This window comes from Salmo salar, chromosome 26 (assembly GCF_965601325.2).
Source record: "Salmo salar chromosome 26, fSalSal1, whole genome shotgun sequence".
Taxonomy (NCBI): domain Eukaryota; kingdom Metazoa; phylum Chordata; class Actinopteri; order Salmoniformes; family Salmonidae; genus Salmo; species Salmo salar.
The window spans coordinates 9,186,069-9,201,009 of record NC_138316.1 but is presented as its reverse complement, the minus strand read 5'-3'; positions in this window follow the sequence as shown (position 1 = coordinate 9,201,009).

Here is a 14,941-nt window from a genome sequence, read left to right as displayed (position 1 = left end):
CATTAGTACAGTACAGCACTGAAGCCCGTGTCTTTGCCACCTCAAGTGGTCTGATGCCTTTTCAAGGACACGGTATGTCAAATTTATTCAGACAGATGGAAAGTTTTCCCAAAAGCCACACTTTCATAATGAGTTTCTAATGACATGTGATGGGAAAATGTTTTTCCTTGGGAAAATGTCTTTCCTTTCTGTTTGTCACCACGTTTGGTACATAAGCCTCATCACCTCTGGCTTCAGCAGATGCTGCTTCTAAATGCCATTAAATGGGCCTGTCGCATACTGTTTATGATTCATGTTGAAATAGTCAAATGCAAGGTAACACTTTATATTAACTGCCATGTGTGTAATGCAATATTAATTCACTATGTAAGGTATAATCAACAAGGGGCTATGCATTCTATCAAAAATTATGAACGACGTGAAAAGTGTGTTCCACAAGGCGCTAGCGGAGTGGAACCCTACCTTCCACGAAGTTGTATTATTTTCCAGAGATCGTATAGAGCCCCAAGTTGATTGTCCCTTTTATACCATGGCTATAATTTAACACATTTGTCACCATTTTTTAAAATTCATTTCCATGTAGAAATGTGTTCAACATCCACTGAAGTAGGTAGCAAGTTTACTATATAGCGACAGTACTTGCCTTGGTAACCAAACAGACTTGTTAATTTAGCTAACCATCAGTCCTAACTTGCTTTTATGAAAAAGAAATTCAACAATTCATTTTGACTTCTGCTTTCAAAAGCAGCTTAAGTAAGAATGAACTATAGTATTGAATTCCACCGTGCTGCTATACTTTGAGTTATAGGGAATTATGCAACAGGTGGGTCTAATCCTGGATGTTGATGGGTTAAAACCGCCTTCCAGCCAGTTTCTATTCCACATGTTCCCACCAGCTAAAGCTATGACGTTGAAATGCCTATTTACTTCCATTTTACTGCGCAATCCACCGTCTCATCAACCCAGCCCGACAATTTAAAAACTTGATCTCCCCTGTAAAAAGCATCTAGACATTATCTCCCATTTCTTTCAGACTAGCAATTGGTTTTCAATAGCGGAGATTTGCATAAACCTTGCCATCTGTCTCTCTGATATAAAATATTTTTTTTGTGATTTGCGACATAAGCCTAGTTTCCTGAATCTGGTCACATTTGCAACATTGTTTCAGCATTGAAATTCGATCTACAGCTGTCCCGTAGTAATGAACGTGTAGGGGTTGGGATGAGACAGACAAGGTAGGCAGCTTTTCAGCATTATTTTTATGGATATATACAAATAAATGTTAATTGAAAAAAGGTCAAACGAAACGAAGTGCAGCTAGTTTGTAGTCTTTCCAGCTTCAGTTCGAAGTGATTGTGTTAGCTGTGTCGTTGACTAGCTCCTCTGAACAACAGTGTCCTGACGAGAGAACACATTTTCGATGACAGGTGAAATCGCGCATCATTAGCTTATTGTTATGGGTGTATCCAAATAAATGTCACTAGAAAACAGCTTAAGCAAATTAAGATAGCTTGTTGTTATTCTGGCTGCACTGGTTGACGTGACTGTAAATTAGCCATAGTTGGTTAGCTAGCAAGCAAGGGATAAGAACGTTCCCAACCAGAATGGCAATAGGACGTTTAGACGAACGACTGGGTCTTGTTTATGTGATAATGCCCGAGAAGTCGGTGTTTGGAGGATATATTGGCACAGGTGTTGTTAGGCCCGAGACTAAGTCGAAGGCTGTCAAACCGTGCCAATATATCCTCCAAACACCGACTTCAAGGGCATTATCACTTTTATACAACTGGTTACCAACTTCTTCAAATAATGATTGACATATTTTCATTAAAAACATTTTTGATTAATTTATTCATACTAACACAAGAGAGTCCCGACACAAATCTAGGGTTGCTACCCAAGCCGGCTGGTAGTTCGTTCTGGTCTGTTCGGTTGCCAGAGACACGACCCAGTCGTTCTTTCTAAATGTTCCATTGCCATACTGGCAGGCAGCGTTCTTATTCCTTGCTTGCTAACTAGCCAACTAAGGCTAACTTACAGTACGTCAGAAAGTGCAGCCAGAATAACAGCAAAGTATTTGCATTTGTTTAAGCTGTTTTCTAGTGATATTTATTTGGATACATCCATAACAATGAGCTAGCGATGAACGATTTTGCCTGGCATAGAAAATGTGCTCACTCGGAGGAGCTAGCCAACAACACAGCTAACACAATTATTTCAAATTGAAGCTGGAAAGACTGCAAACCAACTGCACTTCGTTTCGTTTTACCTTTTCACAATTGACATTTTTGTATATACCATAAAAATGATACCAGCTGAGAAACACTGCCTGCCTGCCTGCCTGTCTGTCTGTCTGTCTTGTCCTGACTCCAGACACGTTCATTACTGTGGAACAGCTGGAGATCGAATTTGAATATTGAAACAATGTTGCAAATGTCAGAGACAGACAGCAACGTTTATACACATCCCCGCTGTTGAAAACTAAATGGCCGTCTAAAAGAAATGTGAGATAATGTCTAGATGATTTTTATAGCGGAGATTAAGTTTATAAATTGCTTGGCTACGCTGATGAGACAGTGGATTGCGCAATCAGATGGAACAGAGTAAATAGGCATTTTAACTTCATAGATTTAGCCGGTGGTAACTTGTGGAATAGACACCAACTGGAATGTGGTTTTAACCAAATCAGCATACAGGATTAGACCCACCCGTAGTATAAGCACAGATAGAACAATGAGACAGATATTACACCGGATGTATAATGTGAAGCATCCGCTTGGCGTTTTTACTCGCAACTTAATATGGTGGTGAGAGGAAGCCCAGTGGCCGGAAGTGGAAGAAGATGGAACGAGACGATTTTGGCCAACATTCTGCAAATGTTCTAATCGCTGAAACATTTGATCTCAATAAAGTTTTCAGTTCCCCAAACTACAATCTGTTACGAACAGAGTGGACTAAGTTTTGTATAATTTACCCTTGCCAAAGTTTCCCAAAATTACATTGTTTAGGAGTACAAGGGCAAAGTGTGTTACTGCACACTCGCACTTCACAGAGTAGGTGTTCCCTAATGGAAAAATGCAAATACATGCTAGAATGCGCCAATTGGATCTTACTAGCTCGTGCTTGGCTCTGCCCCTATCCTTTCTTGTTCTGCCCACTATGACTAATTTGTTCCTATTGGAAACGACAGGGTGTGGTCTATCTTGGGTTAGTTAGAAACATCTTTGGTACAAGTAAAGAATAAACAACATTCTTTGGAAAATAATGAACAACGTGGAAGCTGTGTGTTCTTTTGTATGGAAGTGTTAGGCCTATGTAAAAACAAAGCAAGGAGAAGCTTTTAGTGCTCTCATTTCTTTTTTATGTGAAGTCAGTCATACTCTTTCTTGTCAAGATATTGAAAGCCAAAGCCATTTGTGCTTTTATGCACCCCTACAGTTATTCCATATTTCTTTCAACATATGCTACCTTCTCTCAATGCAAATGCATGTAAATATTCATGAAGTCATACAGGCAATGAGGAAGCCGAAGTTCTGAGAGTTTCATGTTTATAAATGATCTGCGGCAAACTGAATAACTAATTCAAAAGGAATAGAAGAGACTTGGTAGACAATGTGATGTGATGTGGAGAATAATGTACGCCTAAGTGTGAACATAACACTCATCAAATGACAAGTAACCTTACCTAAAAACCTGGGCTCAATAGCCAGTCAGTCACACATATAAAACACACTTGAAACCTCCATGGGGATTAAAAAATGTGATCTGTGAGACTTCTGATGAACTCTCAGTCACTAGATGTGATCTAAAAATGTTATCTGGGGGGGGGGGGGGGGGTCCAAGAAAGTTATCTGGTCATTCCCCCTAGTGGTCCAAAAAAACATATGCTGAGTTCAGGTAAGGGATCTGGGTACTCTGTTCCCTCAACAAATAATTGCTATTGGACACTGTAACATACTACATTAACTTCTGTGTTGATTCTATCACCAAAATGAAGGATGTTAGAATTTTCCACAACGACAAAACATGGGTTAACAAAAAACTTAAACACTGTCCTAATATCAAGAGAATAGCCTTTGCCCAGGGAGGCACAGGGAAAGTGAAATAAATTAACAAGGACATCCGATGCAAGATAAGATCTGCTTAAATTTACTTCAAAAACAAGGTTGAGGAGAAATTCAGTGCTGGCAATTATATATATATATAATTATATATATATTTTTATCCTTTATTTAACTATGCAAGTCAGTTAAGAACAAATTCTTATGCAAGATAGGCTTGGAGAGGACTGAATTTGATGATGGGCAGGCCACAGAAAACAAGCATTCATTGTAAAGACCACCTTAATTTAGCAAATGAACAGAACATTTTATTTCAGATTTGACAAGCATGATTACAGTGAGGAGTGCCACAGTATCTTTGAAGGAATGGTCCCAGGCAATGTGACAATAGAGTAGAGACATTTTACCTCTGCATTCCGACGGGTCAACCCACTCAAAGCTCCAGGACCAGACGACCTAAAGGGGAAGCTCCTGAAGGAATGTGATTCACAAGTGGGACATTGTTTTACCCAAATGTTCCAGATTCAACCACAAAGACCAGGGAGGTTTTCCAATGCCTCGAAAATAAGGGCACCTATTGGTATATGGGTAAAAAAAAGTAGACATTGAATATCTCTTCGAGCATGGTGAAGTTATTCATTAATACACCCAGTCATTCCAAAGATACAGGCGTCCTTCCTAACTCTGTTGCCGGAGAGGAAGGAAACCGCACAGGGATTTCACCATGGGGCGAATGGTGACATTTAAACAGTTTCAAAATCCTTAAGGAAACCTGGTTCAGTCTGCTTTCCAATTGACAATGGTAGACAAATTCACCTTTCAGCAGGACAATAGTCTAAAACACAAGGCCAAATTTACAATGGAGTTGCTTACCAAGACAACATAGAATGTTCCTGAGTGGCCTAGTTACAGTTTTGACTTAAATCGGCTTGAAAATCTAGGGCAAGACTTGAAAATGGCTGTCTTGTGATGATCAACAACCAACTTGACAGAGCTTGAAGAATAAATAAAAAAATTATGCAAATATTGTACAATCCAGGTATGCAAAGCTTTAAGAGACCAGAAAGACCAGAAAGACTCACAGTTTTACCACAATGAAATAGGGTGCAGGCCAGGCACCAGGCTGTTAGCCAGCCTGCCAGCTTAGTGGAGTCTGCCACTAGCACAGTCAGTGTAGTCAGCTCAGCTATCCCCATTGAGACCGTGTCTGTGCCTCGACCTAGGTTGGGCAAAATTAAAGATGGCGGTGTTCGCCTTAGCAATCTCACTAGTATAAAGACCTCCTCCATCCCTGCCATTATTGAAAGAGATTGTGATCCCTCACATCTCAAAATAGGACTACTTAATGTTAGATCCCTCACTTCAAAGGCAGTTATAGTCAATGAACTAATCATTGATCATAATCTTGATGTGATTGGCCTGACTGAAACATGGCTTAAGCCTGATGTTGCTAACATTTACGATAGCAAATTGAAATTTACCAAAAAAAAAAAAAAAACGACGTTTTCGTCTTTTGAGCTTCTAGTCATGAAATCTATGCAGCCTACTCAATCACTTTTTATAGCTACTGTTTACAGGCCTCCTGGGCCATATGCAGCGTTCCTCACTGAGTTCCCTGAATTCCTATCGGACCTTGTAGTCATCGCAGATAATATTCAAATTTTTGGTGACTTTAATATTCACATGGAAAAGTCCACAGACCCACTCCAAAAGGCTTTCGGAGCCATCATCGACTCAGTGGGTTTGTCCAACATGTCTCTGGACCTACTCACTGCCACAGTCATACTCTGGACCTAGTTTTGTCCCATGGAATAAATGTTGTGGATCTTAATGTTTTTCCTCATAATCCTGGACTATCGGACCACCATTTTATTACGTTCGCAATCGCAACAACTAAAAAACAGCATTCCCCAAGAGAGGATGGCTCTCACTTCAGCAGTAATAAATTCATGAACTTCTTTGAGGAAAAGATCATGATCATTAGAAAGCAAATTACGGACTCCTCTTTAAATCTGCGTATTCCTCCAAAGCTCCGTTGTCCTGAGTCTGCACAACCCTGCCAGGACCTAGGATCAAGGGAGACACTAAAGTGTTTTAGTACTATATCTCTTGACACAATGATGAAAATAATCATGGCCTCTAAACCTTCAAGCTGCATACTGGACCCTATTCCAACTAAACTACTGAAAGAGCTGCTTTCTGTGCTTGGCCCTCCTATGTTGAACATAATAAACGGCTCTCTATCCACCGGACGTGTACCAAACTCACTAAAAGTGGCAGTAATAAAGCCTCTCTTGAAAAAGCCAAATCTTGACCCAGAAATTATAAAAAACTATCGGCCTATATCGAATCTTCCATTCCTCTCAAAAATTTTAGAAGAAGTTGTTGTGCAGCAACTCACTGCCTTCCAGAAGACAAACAATGTATACGAAACGCTTCAGTCTGGTTTTAGACCCCATCATAGCACTGAGACTGCACTTGTGAAGGTGGTAAATGACCTTTTAATGACGTCAGACTGAGGCTCTGCGTCTGTCCTCGTGCTCCTAGATCTTAGTGCTGCTTTTGATACCATCGATCACCACATTCTTTTGGAGAGATTGGAAACCCAAATTGGTCTACATGGACAAGTTCTGGCCTGGTGTAGGTCTTATCTGTCAGAAAGATATCAGTTTGTCTCTGTGAATGGTTTGTCCTCTGACAAATCAACTGTAAATTTTGGTGTTCCTCAAGGTTCCGTTTTAGGACCACTATTGTTTTCACTATATATTTTACCTCTTGGGGATGTCATTCGAAAACATAATGTTAAATTTCACTGCTATGCGGATGACACACAGCTGTACATTTCAATGAAACATGGTGAAGCCCCAAAATTGCCCTCGCTAGAAGCCTGTGTCTTAGACATAAGGAAGTGGATGGCTGCAAACTTTCTACTCTTAAACTCGGACAAAACAGAGATGCTTGTTCTAGGTCCCAAGAAACAAAGAGATCTTCTGTTGAATCTGACAATTAATCTGGATGGTTGTACAGTTGTCTCAAATAAAACTGTGAAGGACCTCGGCGTTACTCTGGACCTGATCTTTCTTTTGAAGAACATATCAAGACTGTTTCAAGGACAGCTTTTTTCCATCTACGTAACATTGCAAAAATCTGAAACTTTCTGTCCAAAAATGACGGAAAGGCAGGGCTTTCTCCTATAGAGCTAAATTTTTATGGAATAGTCTGCCTACCCATGTGAGAGACACAGACTCAGTCTCAACCTTTAAGTCTTTACTGAAGACATATCTCTTCAGTAGGTCCTATGATTGAGTGTAGTCTGGCCCAGGGGTGTGAAGGTGAACGGAAAGGCTGGAGCAACGAACCGCCCTTGCTGTCTCTGCCTGGCCGGTTTCCCCTCTTTCCACTGGGATTCTCTGCCTCTAACCCTATTACGGGGGCTGAGTCACTGGCTTGCTGGTGTTCTTCCATGCCATCCCTGGGAGGGGTGCATCACTTGAGTGGGTTGAGTCACTGACGTGGTCTTCCTGTCTGGGTTGGCGCCCCCCCTTGGGCTGTGCCGTGGCGGAGATATTTGTGGGCTATACTCGGCCTTGTCCCGGGATGGTATGTTGGTAGTTGGAGATATCCCTCCAGTGGTGTGGAGGCTGTGCTTTGGCAAAGTGGGTGGGGTTATATCCTACCTGTTTGGCCCTGTCCGGGGGTTTCATCGGATGGGGCCACAGTGTCTCCTGACCCCTCCTGTCTCAGCCTCCAGTATTTATGCTGCAGTAGTTTATGTGTCGGGGGGCTAGGGTCAGTCTGTCACATCTGGAGTATTTATCTTGTCTTTCCCGGTGTCCTGTGTGAATTTAGATATGCTCTCTCTAATTCTCTCTTTCTCTCTTTCTTTCTTTCTCTCTCTCGGAGGAACTGAGCCCTAGGACCATGCCTCAGGACTACCTGGCTTGATGACTCCTTGCTGTCCCCAGATCACCTGGCCGTGCTGCTGCTCCAGTTCCAACTGTTCTGACTGCAGCTATGGAACCCTGACCTGTTCACCGGACGTGCTACCTGTCCCAGACCTGCTGTCCCAGACCTGCTGGAACCCTGACCTATTCACCGGACGTGCGACCTGTCCCAGACCTGCTGTTTTCAACTCTCTAGAGACCGCAGGAGCGGTAGAGATACTCTCAAAGATCGGCTATGAAAAAGCCAACTGACACTTACTCTTGTGTTACTGACTTGTTGCACCCTCGACAACTACTATGATTATTATTATTTGACCATGCTGGTCATTTATGAACATTTGAACATCTTGGCCATGTGCTGTTATAATCTCCCCCCCGCACAGCCAGAAGAGGACTGGCCACCCCTCATAGCCTGGTTCCTCTCTAGGTTTCTTCCTAGGTTTTGGCCTTTCTAGGGAGTTTTTCCTAGCCACCGTGCTTCCACACCGGCATTGCTTGCTGTTTGGTGTTTTAGGCTGGGTTTCTGTACAGCACTTTGAGATATCAGCTGATGTAAGAAGGGCTATATAAATACATTTGATTTGATTTGTAATCGCTGACATAGGTGATTTGAACATGTATTGACTCAGGGGTGTAAATTAGATATTTCTGTATTTTTCTATAAATTTGCACAAATAAATGCCATCCATTTTGAAATCAGGCTGTAACACAACAAAATGTGGAATAAGTCAAAGGATACGAATACTTTAAATGTCAACTCGGGCCTGGTGCTGTGGATCTGGGAGCTCCTGATGGAGCAACCCCAGAAATTCTATGTTAAAGGCACAGTATCTGACCACCTTATCCTAAACACAGGATATACTGTATACACAAATGAAATTGCATACAACAGTGACCTCACCCTCATCAAATATGTGGATGACATGGCTCATGTCACATCTCCTGCTCTCCATATACACAAATGAAATAGCAAGCAACAAAAGTGACCTCACCCTTATCAAATATGCAAACAACATGGCTCTGGTTGCTTGCCTGGTGGTAAATCCAGCTTAAGCTAGTCCCAGTTCATTGACAGCCTCATAACATGGTTTGACAATAGCTTCCTTGACCTCAATGTCACCCAGACTAAAGAACTATGCCTTGTTGGTGTTAGGGTTGCGTCAATTCGAATCTGGTATCAGAACAAAATAGTCAGCACGGAGTAACTTCTGATTTCTTTGTAGTTTAATTAATGCAAACACTTGAATGGTAAATATGATGTTCGTATATACGGGCTCACTGAAACACCACGCAGGGCAGACAGAGAACTGAGTGTCACATCCTTTGTTCTTCCTTAAATACTCTGAGAGATAGTTCCCGCTCACTGCGGGCCTGTCAGAGGGAGGATGAGCATGGTTTAAACTTACTCATCCTATCGTTGGCTGGTCCCAGCCTCGTGACGCACTTCCTGTACACTCTGAGCCCGTTATTGTATTTCAGTATCAAGTGGTTTCTTATGTGACTCTAGTTTGAGAAACAGCCTTCTGCATGCCTCAACAGTTTTACCCCCTATTTAGCCACACAAGCATGTAGCTTAACAAAACAATAGAACATATTGATACATGTGCTGATGTAAAAAGATAATTATTCCTCACATTGGTAAGCAGGGAAATAACGGAAGGAAGTCTCAGTCTCTCAACACGTAACAATGTACATATTGCCAAAGCTTCCTTTGGATATTTACAATATGAAAATAAAAAGAATCAAAATTGTCAACGGGACAACAGTAACAACAATAACCAAGGGTCAAAATAACCATACATTGAACAATAACAATAAGCATACAGTAGAGGACATGTGCAGGTTGATTGGTCTGTCAGACACTGTCCCTCAATTTACGGCAGGCAGCAATGTAGTGCGCTGCCAACCCACAGCTCTCTGCGTCCTCCCCCAACAGGACGGGTAACCTACTCTCATCAGAGAGGTCTTTGAAACCTTGAATAAGGGTTTCAAATTTGGGGAAATGACACTCTAATTGTTTTATATTTTTTACATTTTGTCAGGAAATGCAGCTCTGTCTCAGGTTCTGCTGTTGTGCAGTGGTTGCACAGCCTTTCCTCTACAGGGAGCCAGGTTTTCCTGTGTCTACCCTTCTCAATGGCACAGCTGTGCTCACTGAGCCTGTACTTTGTCAAGGTTTTGATCAGTAACCATGGTAAAATAGTTAGCCACGGTGTACTGTCGATTTAGGGCCAGATAGCACTGCATTTTGCTTTGTGCTTCCCAATAAGCAATGTAGTTTTGTTTTGACTGTGTTGTAATTTGGTTTATTCTGACTGATTGGATGTTCTGGTCCTGAGGCTTCAGTGTGTTAGTTGAACAAGTTTGTGAACTCAGCCCCAGGACCAGCTGGATGAGGGGACTCTTTTCTTTGCTCAGGTATTGGCATTGCAGGGCTTGGTAACTGTATTTTAGATGTTACCAAAACTTAATAGCTCTTCTTTGAGTTTTTATTATTAGTGGATATTGGCCTAATTTTGCCCTGCATGCATTGTTTGTAGTTTTCCTCTGGAAATGTATGAGAATCTTACAGAACTTTGCATGCAGGGTTTCAATGGGGTGTTTGTCCCATTTTATGAAATTTTGTTTTGCAAGTGGACCCCACACCTCGCTGCCATAAAGTGCAATTGGTTCATTGACACATTTAATTAGTTTTAGCCAAATTTAAATAGGTATTCCAATTTGAATTTGTTTTTTTAATGGCGTAGAATGCCCTGCGTGCTTTCTCTCTGTGCATTCACTGCCTCATTGAGGTGTCCAGTTGAGCTTATTTTTAAACCTAAGTAATTGTATTTTTGCAGTACAATATACACTGCTCAAAAAAATAAAGGGAACACTTAAACAACACAATGTAACTCCAAGTCAATCACACTTCTGTGAAATAAAACTGTCCACTTAGGAAGCAACACTGATTGACAATACATTTCACATGCTGTTGTGCAAATGGAATAGACAACAGGTGGAAATTATAGGCAATTAGCAAGACACCCCCAATAAAGGAGTGGTTCTGCAGGTGGGGACCACAGACCACTTCTCAGTTCCTATGCTTCCTGGCTGATGTTTTGGTCACTTTTGAATGCTGGCGGTGCTTTCACTCTAGTGGTAGCATGAGACGGAGTCTACAACCCACACAAGTGGCTCAGGTAGTGCAACTCATCCAGGATGGCACATCAATGCGAGTTGTGGCAAGAAGGTTTGTTGTGTCTATCAGCGTACTGTCCAGAGCATGGAGGCGCTACCAGGAGACAGGCCAGAACACCAGGAGACATGGAGGAGGCCGTAGGAGGGCAACAACCCAGCAGCAGGACCGCTACCTCCGCCTTTGTGCAAGGAGGAGCAGGAGAAGCACTGCCAGAGCCCTGCAAAATGACCTCCAGCAGGCCACAAATGTGCATGTGTCTGCTCAAATGGTCAGAAACAGACTCCTTGAGGGTGGTATGAGGGCCCGACGTCCACAGGTGGGGGTTGTGCTTACAGCCCAACACTGTGCAGGACATTTGGCATTTGCCAGAGAACACCAAGATTGGCAAATTCGCCACTGGCGCCCTGTGCTCTTCACAGATGAAAGCAGGTTCACACTGAGCACGTGACAAACGTGACAGTCTGGAGACGCCGTGGAGAACGTTCTGCTGCCTGCAACATCCTCCAGCATGACCGGTTTGGCGGTGGGTCAGTCATGGTGTGGGGTGGCATTTCTTTGGGGGGCCGCACAGCCCTCCATGTGCTCGCCAGAGGTAGCCTGACTGCCATTAGGTACCGAGATGAGATCCTCAGACCCCTTGTGAGACCATATGCTGGTGCGGTTGGCCCTGGGTTCCTCCTAATGCAAGACAATGCTAGACCTCATGTGGCTGGAGTGTGTCAGCAGTTCCTGCAAGAGGAAGGCATTGATGCTATGGACTGGCCCGCCCGTTCCCCAGACCTGAATCCAATTGAGCACATCTGGGACATCATGTCTCGCTCCATCCACCAACGCCACGTTGCACCACAGACTGTCCAGGAGTTGGCGGATGCTTTAGTCCAGGTCTGGGAGGAGATCCCTCAGGAGACCATCCGCCACCTCATCAGGAGCATGCCCAGGCATTGTAGGGAGGTCATACAGGCACGTGGAGGCCACATACACTACTGAGCCTCATTTTGACTTGTTTTAAGGACATTACATCAAAGTTGGATCAGCCTGTAGTGTGGTTTTCCACTTTAATTTTGAGTGTGACTCCAAATCCAGACCTCCATGGGTTGATAAATTGGATTTCCATTGATTATTTTTGTGTGATTTTGTTGTCAGCACATTCAACTATGTAAAGAAAAAGTATTTAATAAGATGATTTCTTTCATTCAGATCTAGGATGTGTTGTTTAAGTGTTCCCTTTATTTTTTTGAGCAGTATATATTCTGTACCAATTGAGAACTTTGGTCTAATTCCCTGAGATCTTCTCTGAAAAATCATCTCTCTCTCTCTCATATGAAAGGGCAATTTTAGACCACAAGCCTAACTTCTAGGAAAACACTGACCGCTTCGAAGTTTTAATGCAAGCAAACACACACTGACCATGGTGTACAGATCCCTATCGAGAGTGTTCTCACTTTCAACATCTCCTCCTGGTATGGGAACCTCTCGATCAGGAACAGGAGTAAACTGGCACAAGTTGTCAATCAGGCCAGCAAAATAGTTGTCAATAAACAGCATTACCTCCAGGAACTGTGCACACAGAACATAACAAGGATAGCACTCCAGGTCTTCAACGACAACACCCACCCACTGTACACATCCTTCCAAATACTGCCGTCCATTCCTCGCACGGAGGAACGAAAGAAATACTTCATCCCCAGCTCAGTGAAAATCCTAAATAAGACTCTGATGAACTAACATGTAAATGCTCAATGTGTGTAATTAGTATGTTTTTATGTCTGTTTGTGCCAGATAGCAAAATAAAATGTTCCATTCTGTGTATAAAGTGATCCAGTTCAATTTCTATTTCAAGACCTAAAATTAAGTTGCTTATGGGAATTTTCCAAATTATTCCAAACCAATTAGGTGGTCAATTGGAATTGGAAAATCCCCAAATCTGACCACAACATTTAACAACAGAACTCTCCCTCTCTTGGAACACACTGTTGCAGAGTTTGGATCGATTGCACTTGAACCAAAGTCAGTTTACAAAATGAATTAAAATTAAATTGACAAATTGGAAAGCTGTCCATTTTCAGCCCTGCTGCCAATAAAGGGGAATGTATTCACATAGGACGACAAGTGTTAGTTTGTAGTGACAATTCCATTTCGCATCCTTTTAATCAATCAACTCTTCAAAGCTGGGCCAGGACATCCATCCATCCTGCAGTTGGATTTGTGTCTCTTCCCACAAAGTGGCTATCGAACGAGAACACAAAACAAAGCTAAAAGCCAAAACAAATAATACAAAAAATGTGTCTTGTCTTTTGTTGTTCAGCCCTGCAATCCGAGTATAAATGTTGCTTGTTTTCATTGCTGATGAATAGTGTTAACGCAAAGGGCCAGGCAGATAAGCCAGCAATAAAAAAAATACCCAACGAAATGAGTTGGCACCCTATCAAAGTGGGTGAGTGCACACATCTTGCCATATGCTCACAGCTATTTATTACAAGGCAGGACAGGTTACTGGCAGCAGCGCCTCGCCGTGTCCAAGTCCAGCTCAATTCCCTCCTGGCTGGTCTTGCATGAGGATTAATACGCCTGCTGTTTATGTGCTTAGCCTGGTTAAACCAGACTGAATGCTGTGCTCACAGTGGTAAGTTTAGTCGAGTTTAACCAGGATTAATATGCATAGCCCATCTAACTAAATCTGCTCATATGTTCTTCTTCAGGTTTATTATGCTTTCTTGGCTGAGTGCTTCTCTTCTGACGTTTCTCAACCTGGTATGCACACTGTGTTCTCACAAGGGGCACTTTCTGTGGTAATAATTTCTGTGAATCAAGCCATCAGTGTAATCATGTATTATGAATGCATTAATAACATCTTCTGACACACCGCCATGCATTATTAGGCTTGCTATAAGCAGTCGTAATTGCTTGTGGCTGTTTAAACTGCATTTATAAACACATGGCAATATGTGCACTCAGTGCCTGGCCCCTAGGTGGTGAAGACCATTATAAGCCTTGCTATAAGCATTCATAAATGTGTTGATAATGCAACAATGTTGTGTTATGTGATTAAGAGTGACTTGAACTACATTTGTATTTTATTTAATTTATATTTAACTAGGAACAAATTCTTATTTACAATGACAGCCTACCCCGGCCAAACCGGGACGACGCTGGGCCAATTGTGCTGCCCAATGGGACTCCCAATCACGTCCGGATGTGATACAGCCTGGATTCGAACCAGGGACTGTAGTGACGCCTCTTGCACAGAGATGCAGTGCCTTAGACCGCTGCACCACTCGGGAGCCCCTAGATGTAACATGGAAAAAAATCTTCATTATGCAACATTGTTGGACGAAAGAGAGAGGGCTGCATGGACGGACGTTTGCTAGGCGCCGTTAGCTGCAAATGTGTCCTCCTACGAAGCACTCTCATCCAGCGCTCTCCACTCCTACTCCGTGGACCCTGGCAGTACTTGAGCAGGCTGGTAAAGCAGGAGAGAGGTAAACACCACTTGTCAATGACTACTGTGTGTGGAGGAGACTAGAGACAAAGTCAGGTACTGACTCTCAAATTAACGTCAACGGTAGAAACTACCTACAGTATGTGATGCGCTAAACACTAAACATTACTAGGGAAAACAAGCATATTCCTTTGAATAGATCAAATTGAATAGGTGTTTTCCTAAATGTAATGTGAGACATGCTAGACTAGATTGATGGGTTGGTGCTTTGGCCTAAAGACATTTAAAGTCCTGCAAAGTCACGGTGGGAGGAGGA